The following is a 14,684-nucleotide window of genomic DNA, read 5'->3' as shown; positions in this document are numbered from 1 at the left end:
ATTCATCATAGAAATCGAAGTCCAAATCCAGGCAATATCGAGACAACGCGTCAGACTGCACGTCACAAGGCAATGCCCCATAAAAATGTGCGTGACGAAGTTTGAATGACAGCAGTCTGCGGCACATCCTGACCCGACACGCAGCTGTACATGCTCACCAGAGAAAGCGTGACATATCAGTAAGTGCCTCGACTGGCCGATGCGTTCAGTTTGAAACTTCCTCGCATTTGTCATCGCGTGCGGCTTCGATCTGTTATTAAAGCGGGGCCGCTTTTACTGCGCTTCCGCGGTGGTCAGTTTTGATATTGCTTAGATCTACCGCTGAAATTCGATGATAAATATTTCAAATTAGGTGCTATTTTGAAGATACTTAAAAACTGCGGGCGAATTAAAACGTAACTACCTTCAACGTAACCATTTAAACTTCCTTAAGGCACTAATAAAAAGTTAGTTAATAAGTTTTGATAATTATTCTTTTCAGAGTAACTTCAGAAGCGGTAAAGTATTTCCGCCTGGTCGTAGAACTCGTATGTGTAGACGACAAGTGCCTCACGGTCCTAGTTTTTTTTTAAATAAAAAATCTGTGTTGTCCTAAAGAACAGCCTGAATATAGAGGTGCGTGCACAAACACAGACAGGCGGTTTGTAGAAGGAACAGACCATTATGCCAGCTCTCCTGCAAAAAACACAATTTATCAACGAAATGCACGTTTTTTTTTAGTTGCCTTATAACCACATTGGCTTAAGCAGTTGGTCTTATGACAAAAGGTTTCCATTATACTGACGCGGCACCACTTTGTGTCGAGTCGTGCTATGGTCAGAAATCACATATAAGATAATATTCCTCTAAATACCTATCTGCTAGCATCTAGAAAATGCGCACAAGAGCTTGCTTTTCTCCGCCACCTTGCGGCCGAACTAAGCATGCAGTTTGACAACTCCCAACTTTCCGTGTTAACGAGGCATTGTTCAGACCGTAAAGTAAAACAGCGAAAGCAGCTAGTTGTCTGTTTCTCTATCACCCAGAACATATATAGTCAATCAAATGCGACAATTTCAGTGCGTCACGCACAGTAACATCTTCCAGATACTCAGATGAGACCTTTTTGTTATTCAACACACCACACAGCACAGAAGGCGTCCAAATATAAGCATTCAGATTAAGTCCAACAGCTTCATCTATATCTCGTTTTACTTTTTCATTTTGTTGATGTATGGGAGTCCCCTTGACAGTTTCTAACTTTGGGGCTCCCTGTGCAGTACTCATTTTGTATACAATTCTTTGTAAAACTGACATCGTTGATGAATAAAACTTGAACTTGAAGTTGATCTTTTGACCTGTATAAAAGGTTTGGTTAGGTACAAGCTGTTGTGGTCAGTCGCCTAGCGTACGCCCTCCCAAAGCAATTGACGCGGAAGAGCGAGACGCGCCAAGGAAACATTATCCTGCGAGGAGCGTAGAAAACTGTGCTCGGCCTCCCAGATCACGCGAGCACCGACTGACGCACTAAGATGAGAATACACAATAACTTGGAGGAACAAGAAGCAGCTGCACGAATGGCACAGCCGGAGCGACTCATCACTACGGCGCAGGGCAGGTGCGTCCTGTAACGATGAGACTACCCACTGAATCCCGAGTACTTCAGTGGCGGAACAGGCATACTGAACAAAGCCAACAGAAACAAGATTCACATCACACACATCCCCAAGAACATGCAACGGGAGACTCACGCTGAAAGGAGACGAGCGTGTGTTTGAGCACTCTGGTGGTAATAAGAGAATGATTGCAATAGCTAACAGGCGGACGCGAGTTGCATCCCGGGAAGAAATGACTACACGATTGCAGTTACAACTTATGACCGGCAGCTCCTTGTGACCATAGTCAAGACAAGATCAGTAACCACCCCAGAGACGGTGGCTATTGCAACAACCGTAAACGATGCAGACCGAAAAGAATACCCGCCCGCTCCCGAGCGGCGTGAAGGGCTTATCTCAAGGGGACCTGCCCGCCTGCAGTGGTAACAATCCACAGAAAACCCCTCCGACTGCACCACTGAATCACCTGGTGTCCAGCGCATGAGAGTCTGGAGGGCAACGACGACAGAGTCCGCCTCTCGAGAAGCAGACAGCCGAGGGAAAGATTCTACTTTCTGATCCCCCGCAACCAACCCATCACTGGTCACTCCGCGCTGCGGGGGATCTTTGAGGAGCGGGAAACGAACACTCGCTCCCCTTCCCCCCGCCCTAAACTCGCACGCAGTCATCCCTTACAAAAAATGTTGTTGGAAATCCATTGATTTTCCATCGATATCTTATTGTACCATCAACAGAAAAATTGTGGAAATTCCATTGGCATTTGATGGAGGATTTGTTGAGAGATTATGGAAAAGTGGCCACCGTGAATCCATTGTATTTCCATTGGAGTATTATGGTGGTGTATTTCCATGGGGTCTCCATGGTATTTTTATTGTGTTGTTTTTTCATGGGATCTTCATAGGATTTTCATTGTACTATTTTTCCACTGGGTTGTCATTGTATTGCGTAGCATCTTCATAAAGTTGTCATTGCATTCAGTCCTCAATGCAATGACTTCATGTAAGATAATGCTTACTGAGGCTGAATATGAGGTGCAGCCAGCAGTAACAAATAAGAAGGCATATGAAAAGGCATGGTCTTACTTCATTTTATTTATCACGAAAGAAGCAAGGATAGGCTCTTCTTGATGTACGGAACACTGGCTCCCGGAAACTGAGCAGGTGTATCCTGAAAACATATGAGTAAATGAAACAATGTGCAGCTTTAGCAAATTAAATTAGCAGGCAATAGTGATTATTTAAACCACAAAACTAAGAAATAAATATCTACTAGAAGCTTTCATGTTTAATAAATGTACTACTGATGTTCTGCATAAGGAGCTATAATAACAGTATAAGGAGTCATGGTAAATGTGGCAAGAGCTTTGTACAAGCTGCTAGACAAAAAGTATACAAGTGAGCTTCTATGCAGATTAAACTAGTTTCATGCTCGAATTATCTGCCCAAAAAATCCCGTAATATTTTCGTTTTATCCTTGATTAAGTGTTATTACAAATAGCATTATGCTTTAAATTATCTGATGGTCACTATGGCAATGCAAAGCTTGAACATAGCAAGTGAAAACATTGCATCTGGAATTTACTACTTCCTGTCAGACTTTAATTGATTTAAGAGAAAACATTCATCTTTAAAGTAGGTGCAGCCTGCTGCTTACACATGACAGCAGTGGTGGTCAGACATGCAGCAAATGAACTAAATCAGCTCCATGCTCAACGTGACTGTCACACGAATGTGATGGGGCTCTTCCTCTCTGTGCATTCACTAAGTTCCTGCTAGAGTGAACCTTTCATGCAACATATATATTTGACACTTTATAATAACAATAAGCGCTAAGTTAACCCAAGAAGTCTTGAAAAACAGTGCAGGTTTTTCTTAGTAAAGAAACAAAGCTATAAGATAGCCAGCACATAGCAAATCGCCGAGCATATATTAAAATGTGCCATCAGAAATAGCTGGTGCAGAAGTCGACCTAGGAATACATGTGTGCTATCTGGCCAGCTATGATCTTGAAGCAGCACACTTACATCTGACACGTACACTTAGAAAGGGCATACACAGGCGCCAGACTGCAACTACTGCTTTATTGCTCAAAGACCCATCTTTTATAGTGTCTCTTGTGAAGCGTACATGCCCTGATGGCAGTGAGGTGTGACAAGAGCCAGGATAAAATGCACAAAAAAACACAAATAAAGATGAAATTTTTGGATTTCCACTATGAATAACCAAAGTCCAAGATAGCAGCATGCTTCTTCTGAGAATGATACTGAGGGGCAACTGATACACCTATCTTTCCATTTGTCAATTTCTATTGCTTCAAGAATTTCCCGTTTGCTGTTTGTGTTCTCTGCGCACAACTTCCGTATCTTTCAGTATGGGTTTGCAGCCACAATCCTTGCAATTAAACGCTCAGTGATCTGAATCTTTAGCCATGTAGTGATAATTGTGCTCAGTTAGCCTCGCACTTAAGGACCTGCCAGTCTGCCCAATGTATACCTTGTTACAGGACAGAGGGAGCTTATAAACCACTCTCTCTGAACAATTCACACAGGGCTTTCAGTGGTTGATTGCACAGGCACTGGTTCCTTTTTTCGCGCCATTCCCCTTTTTGCACAGGCTCGACAATCACAGAGGTGCGCAAAACACCACATCAATGCCAGCCCTGTGACCTATCTTTAGCAGATTTGGGAAATTGTGAGTACATAAGGCATGACCAGCTTGTAATGCCCTGTGACTGTACGTGGATCCGCTCGCCTTTTCTGTCTTCTTATGTAAGCATTCTGCAACTGATCAAGAGCTTCGATGAATACCCAGAGCTCCTGAGGCAGGTTACCTGGTTTGTTAAGCTTGTTTCACATTTGTGATGGCATGTTTTTTGCAGTGTGTTAAGAAAGCAAGAGTGGACAGTCACCGTTTTCACAAGCTTTGAATGGGCCAAGTGGTAGGGAAGGACAGCTTTGTTGCTCCTTGGCTCATAAGACCAACAGATTTGATCAGAGGATACATATGCACCAAGCTCTAAAAACCTAATAAAACCGCTGATAGGTAGCTTATGTGTTAGTAACAATGACGTGGGGCATTTATAAAACACTGCATTGGTGTGTATGTTGGTATAAATATTGAATGCCCGCCCATCGAACGTTGTCACAGAATTGGCACCAAACGTGAAGGTAGATCGCGCCCAGTTATATTACGAGTACTAGACTTTCGGAACAAAGTAGAAATAATGAAAATTGTCTCAAAGCTGAAAGGAACAAAATTTTACATAACTGAAGACTACTCGGCTAATGTACGTGCCATCCGCAAAAAGCTGTGGGCAGCAACCTCTTCTTTTCGTGACCATGGCTCTGTGGTGAGGTTGCGTTATGACCATGTCTTTATAAATGGTGTCCGCTACAGGTGGAATGATGCAGCTAATGCCCTAGTTGACGATTCAGGTCTCGCTGTAAACGCCGTAGTGAATAATTCGAGCCTTTCTGACAACAGTCTCCCGGCCACGTCATCTTCACCCTGACAAATTCGCGACTCTTACAAGCTTACTTTCTTGAATTTGAATGCAAGAAGTCTAGTAAATAAGTTCCCGCTGTTTCTTTCCTTGGTAGCCTCCTATTCCCCTCATTTCATTGGTGTCACTGAAACATGGCTTCAAGATCACATATATGACTCTGAAATCACTCCACCCGGCTATGTAGCTGTCCGATCAGACCGCAAAACTGGTAGGGGAGGCGGTGTCGCCATTTTCTTTAAATCGGATTTGAAGTTTTCAGTTATCTGTCCTCCTGCAGATCTTGAGTCTGTTTGGTGTAAATTATACTTAGGCAAAAAAACAATCATAGTCTCTGTTTTCTACCATCCAGCTGCCTCCTCACCTGATAACATTTTTCTTCTCGCTGATTACATCAACACGCACAGTTTTCATACATCTAGCTTAATTCTAATGGGAGACTTTAACACACCAGATATTCACTGGCCCTCACTATCGCATCACAGTTGTTTAGGTAGCGAACTAATTAACTTTTCTTTATCTTTTGGGCTTACACAAGTAGTCAATGGCGCAACAAGACAAAACACACTTCTTGACCTGGTATTTATTAGTTCAGACCTTGTTGATAAGCTGTCTGAGTGTGAAATTACTGATGGCATTTCAGATCACAGGGTAGTGTCCATATCGCTAAACTGCACAGTTTGTAAACCGCGTGCCGAAATTCAAACTTTTTTCGACTTTAATCGCTCTGACGACACGTCTATTCTTGATGTCTTATCAGAACGTTTTGAATCGTTTTGCACACTTAGTAAATACTGTGACGTGAATACATTAGTTCACCAATTTGAAAACATTATAAAGCTGTGTATTCAACGCTTTGTTCCATTAAAAACTAAGAAAAAAAATCGTGCCCTCCCTTGGATGACTAGAGAAATCTTGCAGTTATCACGCCGCGTTAGAAGACTGAGACGCTCAAAACGTAGTAATGACCCTGATGCAATTGCTAGATTCACCTCTGCCAAAGAGGAACTAAATTTGAAAATGAATACGGCCAAAGATTTTTTCTTTCATATCGAGCTGCCAGGTTTACTAAGAAATAATCCTCGGAAGTTCTGGCGTTCTGTCATGCCTACTACTGAATCTTCATCTTCATTCACTATCAATGATGAAACTATAAATGATCCTGCACGCATCTCCAATGCATTCAATGAATATTTCCATTCGGTGTACGCAAACGATTCTCATGTCTGCCCTGCTTTTGATAATGATTCAGATTTTTCTATTTCCGACATTTCCGTTGATGTTAATGGCGTTCTTAATTTGATTCTAAATTTAGACACAAAAAAGTCTAGTGGCTCCGACGGTATTCCGAATTCCTTTTTACTTCGCTATTCACAATGGACATCACGCTATCTTGAAATTATATTCAATAAGTCTCTAGATACAGGAATCGTTCCTTCATCGTGGAAACTTGCAAGAGTAATACCCTTGTATAAAACAGGCAGGAAGACAGACATAACGAATTACAGACCCATTTCTTTAACTTCCCAATCGTGCAAAATGCTGGAACATATTATTTACAAACACATAATAGATTTTCTGGAGTCCAACACCATTCTAACTAATGTTCAGCACGGCTTCAGACGTGGTTTCAGTACTATCACGCAGTTAACCGATTTCACCCATGACATCGCTTATCAGTTGGATCTCGGTAAACAGATTGATGCTATCTTCATTGATTTTTCTAAAGCTTTCGATTCATTACTTCATTCTCACCTCTTGCAAAAATTAAATGCAATACTAAAAAATTCCCACCTGGTCAATTGGATCGCTAGTTTCCTTTCTAACCGGTCCCAATACGTCGACTTTAGTTCTGCAAGGTCATCCATACTTGAAGTAGGCTCCGGGGTTCCTCAAGGATCCGTCCTGGGTCCGTTATTGTTTTTAATTTATGTCAATGACCTCCCAAAACATGTTTCCTCTAATATTCGTCTTTATGCTGACGATTGCGTCTTATACGACGTGATTGATTCCCCGAATAGCTTTCAGCGATTAAACGATTCCTTTATCTCTTTCAGTGCTTGGTGTGAAAAATGGAAAATGAAAATTAATTTAAAAAAAACGGTTGTTTTGTCCTTCACGAAAAGAGCAGCACCTGTAATGGCGACATATTCATTGAATGGGTCTCCTTTAACCAGAGTTCGACAATACAAATACCTTGGCGTAACATTTACTCACAATCTCTCATGGACTACACACATTGACCAAACATGTTCAAAAGCCCTAAAACAGCTTGGATACCTACGTCGCACTATGCAAAAGGCTCCGAAAGCAACAAAACTTCTAATGTATAAAACTCTTGTTCGCCCCATTATCGATTATGCCGCAACAGTCTGGTCACCACATAACCAAAACAACATAATCAAACTAGAAGCAGTTCAGAAAAAAGCCGTCCGTTTCATTTTACATCGGTATGACCGCTATTTTTCACCGTCGTCCGCCCTCCCAACGCTGAATCTAACATTACTTTCAGTACGTCGTGATGTGGAATCATTAAAATTTTTGCACAACATAATTAACAAGTCATACCACACTTCAAGCACAGCTTGCATATATTTCACCAAGACTTCTTGCACGCGTAATTTCCACGAGCTTAATCTTAACCCTCTCTATGCCCGTACAAATACCTTCAAGTACAGCTTCTTTCCCCGCACAATAGAAGTATGGAATTCCTTGCCTGGCTGCGTTCGTTCACTCCCGATAAGCGAATTTGAAATTGCTGTCTATAAAAACCAGTATATGTAACTATTTAAATCAGGTTTAGTTTATACTTTATGTGTGCGTCTTGCTGTGTCGCTGCTTTTTGTGAATCATTGAAAACAATTTGTAAAATTTTGTAAATGATTGTAAAGATGTTGTAAGAGTCAATGTTGATTTCACTTTATTTTTGTTCAACACTGTTTTTGCCCACTCCTGCAATAGCCCTCCTATGGGGCTGCAGTATGTACAAATAAACAAATAAATAAATAAATTATGAACCAAGGGGCAACAAATCTGTCCTTCCCTACCAATCGGCACATTCAAAGCTTGTGAAGAGGGCGATTGTCCGCTCTTGCTTTCTTAATGCACTGCAAAAATCATGCCATCACAAATGTGAAACCAGCTTCACAAACAAGGTAACCCGCCTCAGGAGCCCTAGGTATCCATCGAAGCTCTTGATACGTTTCAGGTTACTAAACACAAAAAAGTGAGCGGATCCACTGCAGTCACAAGGACTGTCAAGACAACGCAGTCATACCTTATGTACACACAATTTCCCACAATCTGCAAAAGATAGGTCAAAGGGCAGGCGTTGATGTAGTGTTTACCACACCTCTGCAGTTGTCGATCCTGTGCAAAAAGGTGAATGGCACAAAAAAAAGAACAAGTCCCTGTGCAATCAACCATCGAAAGCCCTATGTCACTTGTGCAGACGGAGTGGTTTATAGGATCCTTCTGTCCTGTAACAAGGCATACACTGGGCAGACATGCAAGTGCTTGAATATACAAGGCTAAATGAGCACATTTATCCCTGCACGGCTAAAGATACAAGTCATTTAGCCTATCATTGCAAGGATTGGGGCTGCAAACCTGTCCTGAAAGATACGGAAGTTTTGCGCAGGGAACATAACAAACAAAGCAACAGAAACTGGCAAATGGAAAGATAGGTCTATCGGTTGCACCTTGGTATCATTCTCTGAAAAAGCGTGCCGCTATTTAGACTTTGATTATTCACGGTGGGAATCCAAAAATGTCACCTCTATTTGTGTTTTTTTTTGTGTTTTACTCTCGCTCTTGTCGCACCTCACTGCCATCAGAGCACGTGTGCTTCTCAAGTGGCACTACAAAAGACAGGTCGTCTTTAAGCAATATTGTAAAATGTGCAGTCCAGCGCCTGTGTATGTCCTTTCTATGTGTACGCGTATGTGTCAGATGTAAGTGTGCTGCTTCAATATCATGGCTCACCAACTAGCCCATCAGTATCTTTTAAGCAGCTGTGATCAATCTATAGCTCAACCAATCATTTCTTTTATCAGGCCTCTAAAATTTGTGCATAACTTTGTGGCCATAATGTAAATAATGAAAGAAGGGAACTATTTGTTTTTCTACACCAAATATTAGGAACACTTACTATACTTTATCCAGTTGCTAACAGTACAGTTTGTACAAATAGCCTTTCTTCAACTTATATGCATGTTCTGATTTCATTATTTAAGGCTACATGACTATTAAAATAGCGTACACACCTATCGGTCTCCACGCATACAGTGTTGAGGGCCTCCTCTTGAACCGTCTCGCCACGTAGGCAGCTCTTCCCCCAAGCAGCGGCTTGCTGTGGAGCCCACCATCAGTAAAGACGTGGTGCAAATGTGCCCTGACGAATTTTCCACGGCCACTGGTACAGTCACAAGCCTGGCTCAGCTGATCGAGGATGTTCTTATCAATCAGCGTCCGGCCACCAATGTCAACCTGTACACAGAAAATTAAGCGACACTTTAAAAGCTCACTTTTGATCACACAGAGCATAAACGTGAACAATTTATCATCAAAAGGACAAGCCATAAATGACAGCAGAAGAAAAACAAATGTCTTGCAGCACCGTTGCATGGTTTGCATTGCAGAGGCATTTCTTTGACAGTTGCTTGCAGTTACTGACACTGCAGCACATGTGCACGTGTGCGAACAAATATAAGTTGTTCAGAGGTGGACTTAGTAGTTGCCGGCTGGTTGCCCACAGATACACAAGCTGTCGTCAGTGAGCGTGATCTCGTACACGATCATTGTTAATTATTGCTAAATAGCATACAGCACCAGCAACTTTCCTGCAACGGCTTGCTACCTGCCACCATGCTGCCCAGATATCAATTTTAGTCATAGTCACACATCGCAAGATCAACTGCAAATCTTTAAGTGATCCATACAGATCCCTTTCGCTATGTCAAGTGATTCCAGGGGCCAGAAGTTGGGAAACACTGATTTAATCTTGCTTTGTTCACGGAATCATTTCAAATGCACTATATTGCCAAAAAAGAAAGCGAAAGAAAGAAGGGAGAACAACTGGCAGCACACAATAAGCGTACCTGTGTGCAAGCAATTACTGGTTCTTCTGGCTTGCTCTCGATGATGAGGATTTTTCGTAGCCTCTTCACTCTCTTGCCAGCTTCTGCATAATGAGAAAGCAATACAACCGCTGAATAAAAGTAATATGTACTTCAACCATTTCAGCGATAAAGCACCAAATGCTACTTCCTTATGCAGCAAAATATCTCGCACTTAATAATGAATTTTGCGACCCTTCGGTTTTTGTGCATCAGTCACTGAAGCGTGATTTGGCGAGCCTGGCATTTAACATGAGTCGGATGCATGACACTTCGTGATAGTCGAGTGAAGCCGAGAAGCCTTCCATTAAAGTGTTGCAGGTCTTCACACATGCTGCACAGATAGTTTTGAATTCAAGAATAGGCATGTTTATCCACAAAATTATTAAAAAAATTAATGGGTATTTCTTTCAAGCAGCAAAAGGGAACAAATCAGTATGATCAATACATCTAAGCTTTTTTAAATATGCTTCAGTATTCAATATTCCTCATAAATTCTAGTACGGACTGAATACTACCAGACCCATACACTGCTGCAGTGTGCTTTTTTGTCCCGAGTCATGGAGTTCCATACATAAACTGGCTAGAGGGCCTCGACACCTATACTTCCATAAATATTACAGGGCGTGTACACAGGAACGTTTGATGTGGAAGGGCATGTTCAACTGGTTCTTGTTATGTTAGCACTGTTTATTCGGTGTGGCAAAGTACATTCGCACATGCAGGGAAGGGCCTTAAAGAGCCTTTTTTATATTCACAGAAACCAATACACAGATGGTGTAAGATTGTTGCCTGCTGTTGATGTGTCACGCAAGTTTGCACTAGTATCAGACACAATGTGCCCTGCACTCTTCTCCAGATGCTGTGGATGCCACTATTTAAAGTATTTTATAAATGCAGTATTACATATCAGCTACACAGTGAAATGCCATCAATAACAAAAAATGTATATAAGTGCTTGATGCTTATGTAACCAAGTGTTTCTTGCTACCAGCTACTGTGTTAGCAATGTATTTTATTTATGTGACTGAATGAATTAGTTGAATATTTTTATTGTTCACTGCATATGTTTTAGGTATACTGAAATAGCAAGAACCGAATTCTTTTACCAACAGTTTTTCACAGGGCGGTTAAGAGAAAAACATTTCAAAAGAAAGTGTCTGATATTACATCTTTATGACAAGGCACTTTTCTGTGCGAACATAAAAGTAGGAATTTGGGTCAGTCCTCTGAAGGGAAAAATAACCCAGATTTGGTCTAAAGGTTGCATCTTTTCTCTCGTATTCAGAGGCTTGCATGCTTTCATAACCTTTTTTCTTTCTTTTTTGCAAGAAGGCATATATTTATAGTAACGCCGGATTAACAAGTCTTAATACTCTACAGGTTTGAGTAAAATCTTGTTCTTTAAGATATCCAGAGCACACAAATAATTTCACAGAAATAATTTTGCAACATGAAAAAGATACCCAGGGCTGAGAGAGAAACTGGTGGCGTCAATCACATGCGCTTTAGGCATTTTTTTTTACTTTTTTACAACACGGTAGCATTCGATTCGCGAACGATCAACCAGCCTGTTTTATAGGACGATCCGCGTTTATTAGACATGACACGATATCGGCCACGACATTTCTGCATGATTATTTGATGACAATACAAGGAAAAGACGGTCCGCCAATTCGATTTTCATATAAACGGCTGTGCATGGGTCCTGCTGCAACGGTAATACTTAAAACAGGGTCAAGCAAGTTAAACATTCAAATTCTGTGATTTTACTATCCAAAGCCATGATCTCACTACAAGGTACGCCGCAGTGTATACCTGAATTAAATTTGACCACGACCCCGATCTTTAACAAGCACCCATATCCAAGCACGAGCGTTTTTTGCATTTCGCCCCATCGAAATCCGGCTGCCGCAGCCGGAGTTGCACCTGCGGCCTCAAGGCCAGTGGTGCAACACTAAGCTACCGCAAAGGGTGGGGACGAGCATGACAACACAGGAACAGGCGCCCTTGTTTTAAGTGGTTTCGTGCATTTCAGTTCGCGATAAACTTGGCTACCGTGTAGTACAGACGAATAGGCCAGGCTGCTAAACACACAGCTTAAACAGACATGACCCCACCTTAGCGCTTGATGGACCGAATGAGCATGCAACACGCTACACATGCACCCGGGACCGGCCCGGCACGAAATGTTTTGAAACACCGACGCCGTGCACCACGCGTGAATCAGACATACAGCTCGGAGTGGTTGACTCACGCAGCACGAGCGCCACAGGCGCAAGTCTGCCCGACGTACACCCAGAGACAAAAAAAGCGCCCCGCGACTTCTACGACACCAGTCAGAACGTTGCCGATCAGTTATACAGACAAGAAACGTGCTTACCGTCGGGTCAGCCGGCGCTCCATTCTTCATGCACGCTTCCACGCAGGCCAGTCGGTGGCATACCTCCGCGTCAGCCAGTGGACGGACGGGCACATTCAGCTTTTCGTCTCCCAACGCTCTTGGCAAAAATGTCTCTTGTCGCGCAACAGCAGATCACAACGCACACGCATGCTTACAGCTCACGACGCACACAACGCGCACACGGTGACCACGCAAAAAAGCAAAATGGCGACGAAAACAAATGCCAAACAACCAAACACGCAAAAAAAGAAACAAATTTCAATGTTGCTTGTTAACTTTTGTACATTTCGCTAAGTTTGGTAAAAAACTTTCAAAAATATTTTGTTCGGGAAGAACTCCTATAATTTTTTTTGCAAAGCTGTCAGTTATACACAAAGTGTAATAAAATAAATTATGTTGCTGCGCAAATCGCAATTATCTGCGTTGAAACAATGATTCAGTATCGATGGCAATGTTGAAGCATAGCCTCCGAGATTTCCTCCGTGACGACACATCGTCTCGATCTCGAAGGCAACAAATCCATCAAGCTGTCACGAAGCGAGTAGTCGCAAATGGTGGCGATTCACCACTGGTTTGGCTCATTCCCTAAGTGCTCGTTGTTGCAGCCGCGCGAATGCAGTGGCAAAGCTGTGCTGCTTAACCAATGCGCTGAAGGTTACCTTACGCGGCAAGGATGGCGCGAGAAGAAGTGAACGGCATCAATCGACAAATGTTTTCTTCTGACGACGGGCAGGTCGCGCTTGCTGATGCGAACATGAGTCTGTATGAGTCGCGTCTCGGTCGCTATATATAGATGTGAAACCTGAATAAATCAAGCAGACTAAGAGACTATTTGTCTCCGCCCTGTTTCAAAGGTTTTTGGTGCCGATCATCATCATCATCATCATCAATGTAGTTGGTCGCGTGACCTCTGCCAATCGGCGTGTGGGCGCGCTTACACTGAATTTTGTTGCATATTTTGCCGTAATGTAATAGTGTAAATTTACGCGAGGTCGCCTTTCCGCAGGCTCTGTATTGTTGTGGTAGCTTGTGTTGCCACGTATAAGGTCCAGTAGGATCCGTACATCGACGTACCGATAGGCTCGAAACAAAAGTTCAAGAACCGGTTACCTCTCAGTATTCTGGATGCTTCTGCATGCATTGAGGAAGACATGAAGCTACGCCGACGACAAAGGCGCTCTTTGTCCAGCCAGTTTCGATTTCAAGGAGCCTGCCAAGGGGAACTAATTGTTCGCGAAGCTCCCACATGAAATCCACTATTCAAAATTTGATCATTGGGATAGGTAGTGTCGAGCACGGGCACCAAAGTACTCATTTGCTGTAGCCACCTATTGCTGATAATTAGAAAGTTAATTAGCGTAACTTTGCTAATTACGTACGTAAGTGCGGCAATTGCTCTATATCTAGAGGCCGCCAATCTGTGCAGTCGTATGGTAAACATAACATTACCGTGATTTATATTTTGCAAGTTTAAAAATTTGGTGCAGCGAAAAAGAAAAAGTACCCTGTAAATTGCCCAGTGGGATGAACCTCTTCTTTCCTTGGTAGTACAATGTTCAAGCTTTACACTGAATCACCTACACTCAATCTTTTTCAAGTCTTCCATTGCAGTTATAGCGCACATTGCAATATCCACAATGATTAAAATAAGTTGAACCTATCCGGAGATTGTGCATTTGGCGCTGCAGCGGCTCAATACAGCATTATTTTGCATTAATAACGCATTAGTGCATTATTTTGCAGTGGCCTTTATTCTGCACTTGAACGTACAACTGCCTGTGCAACAAATTTTTTAATAATGATTGGTTGAAGCTCTGGCCAGCTTAATAACGCCATTTCATGTTGTAGCCTAAACTAAGGGACCTAAACTTTTGTTTATTGTTTCGTGTAAATTGTATGTCGCCTGTTTAACTCGGTCCAGTTGTTGGCATTACACAATAGAAATTGAACAATATTTCATCAATAAAAAAATTATTGTGTAGTTGTCAATAAAAATTTTCTTGAACTATCATGGTGCTGGCTCAATGAATGTTGTAATTTTGTGGAGTTTCTATGGAATCAATGATA

At 42.2% G+C, this 14,684-nt stretch overlaps 1 protein-coding gene and 1 long non-coding RNA gene across 2 annotated transcripts in view; both read right to left on the bottom strand.

Moving 5' to 3' along the window:
• Positions 1 to 14,684, bottom strand: part of LOC139051564 (protein sidekick-1-like) — a 155,294-nt gene that overhangs the window by 28,184 nt on the left and 112,426 nt on the right. The window lies entirely within an intron of this gene.
• On the bottom strand, positions 2,669 to 12,821 carry LOC135914803 (uncharacterized). Its single transcript, XR_011509384.1, has 4 exons — positions 12,597 to 12,821; positions 10,196 to 10,278; positions 9,362 to 9,584; positions 2,669 to 2,762 (listed from the first exon to the last, which is right to left on the bottom strand). It is a non-coding gene; the product is annotated as an uncharacterized lncRNA (long non-coding RNA).

This window comes from Dermacentor albipictus, unplaced genomic scaffold (genome assembly GCF_038994185.2).
Source record: "Dermacentor albipictus isolate Rhodes 1998 colony unplaced genomic scaffold, USDA_Dalb.pri_finalv2 scaffold_12, whole genome shotgun sequence".
NCBI classification, from domain to species: Eukaryota; Metazoa; Arthropoda; class Arachnida; order Ixodida; family Ixodidae; genus Dermacentor; species Dermacentor albipictus.
This window is presented reverse-complemented; position numbering and strand designations above follow the sequence as displayed.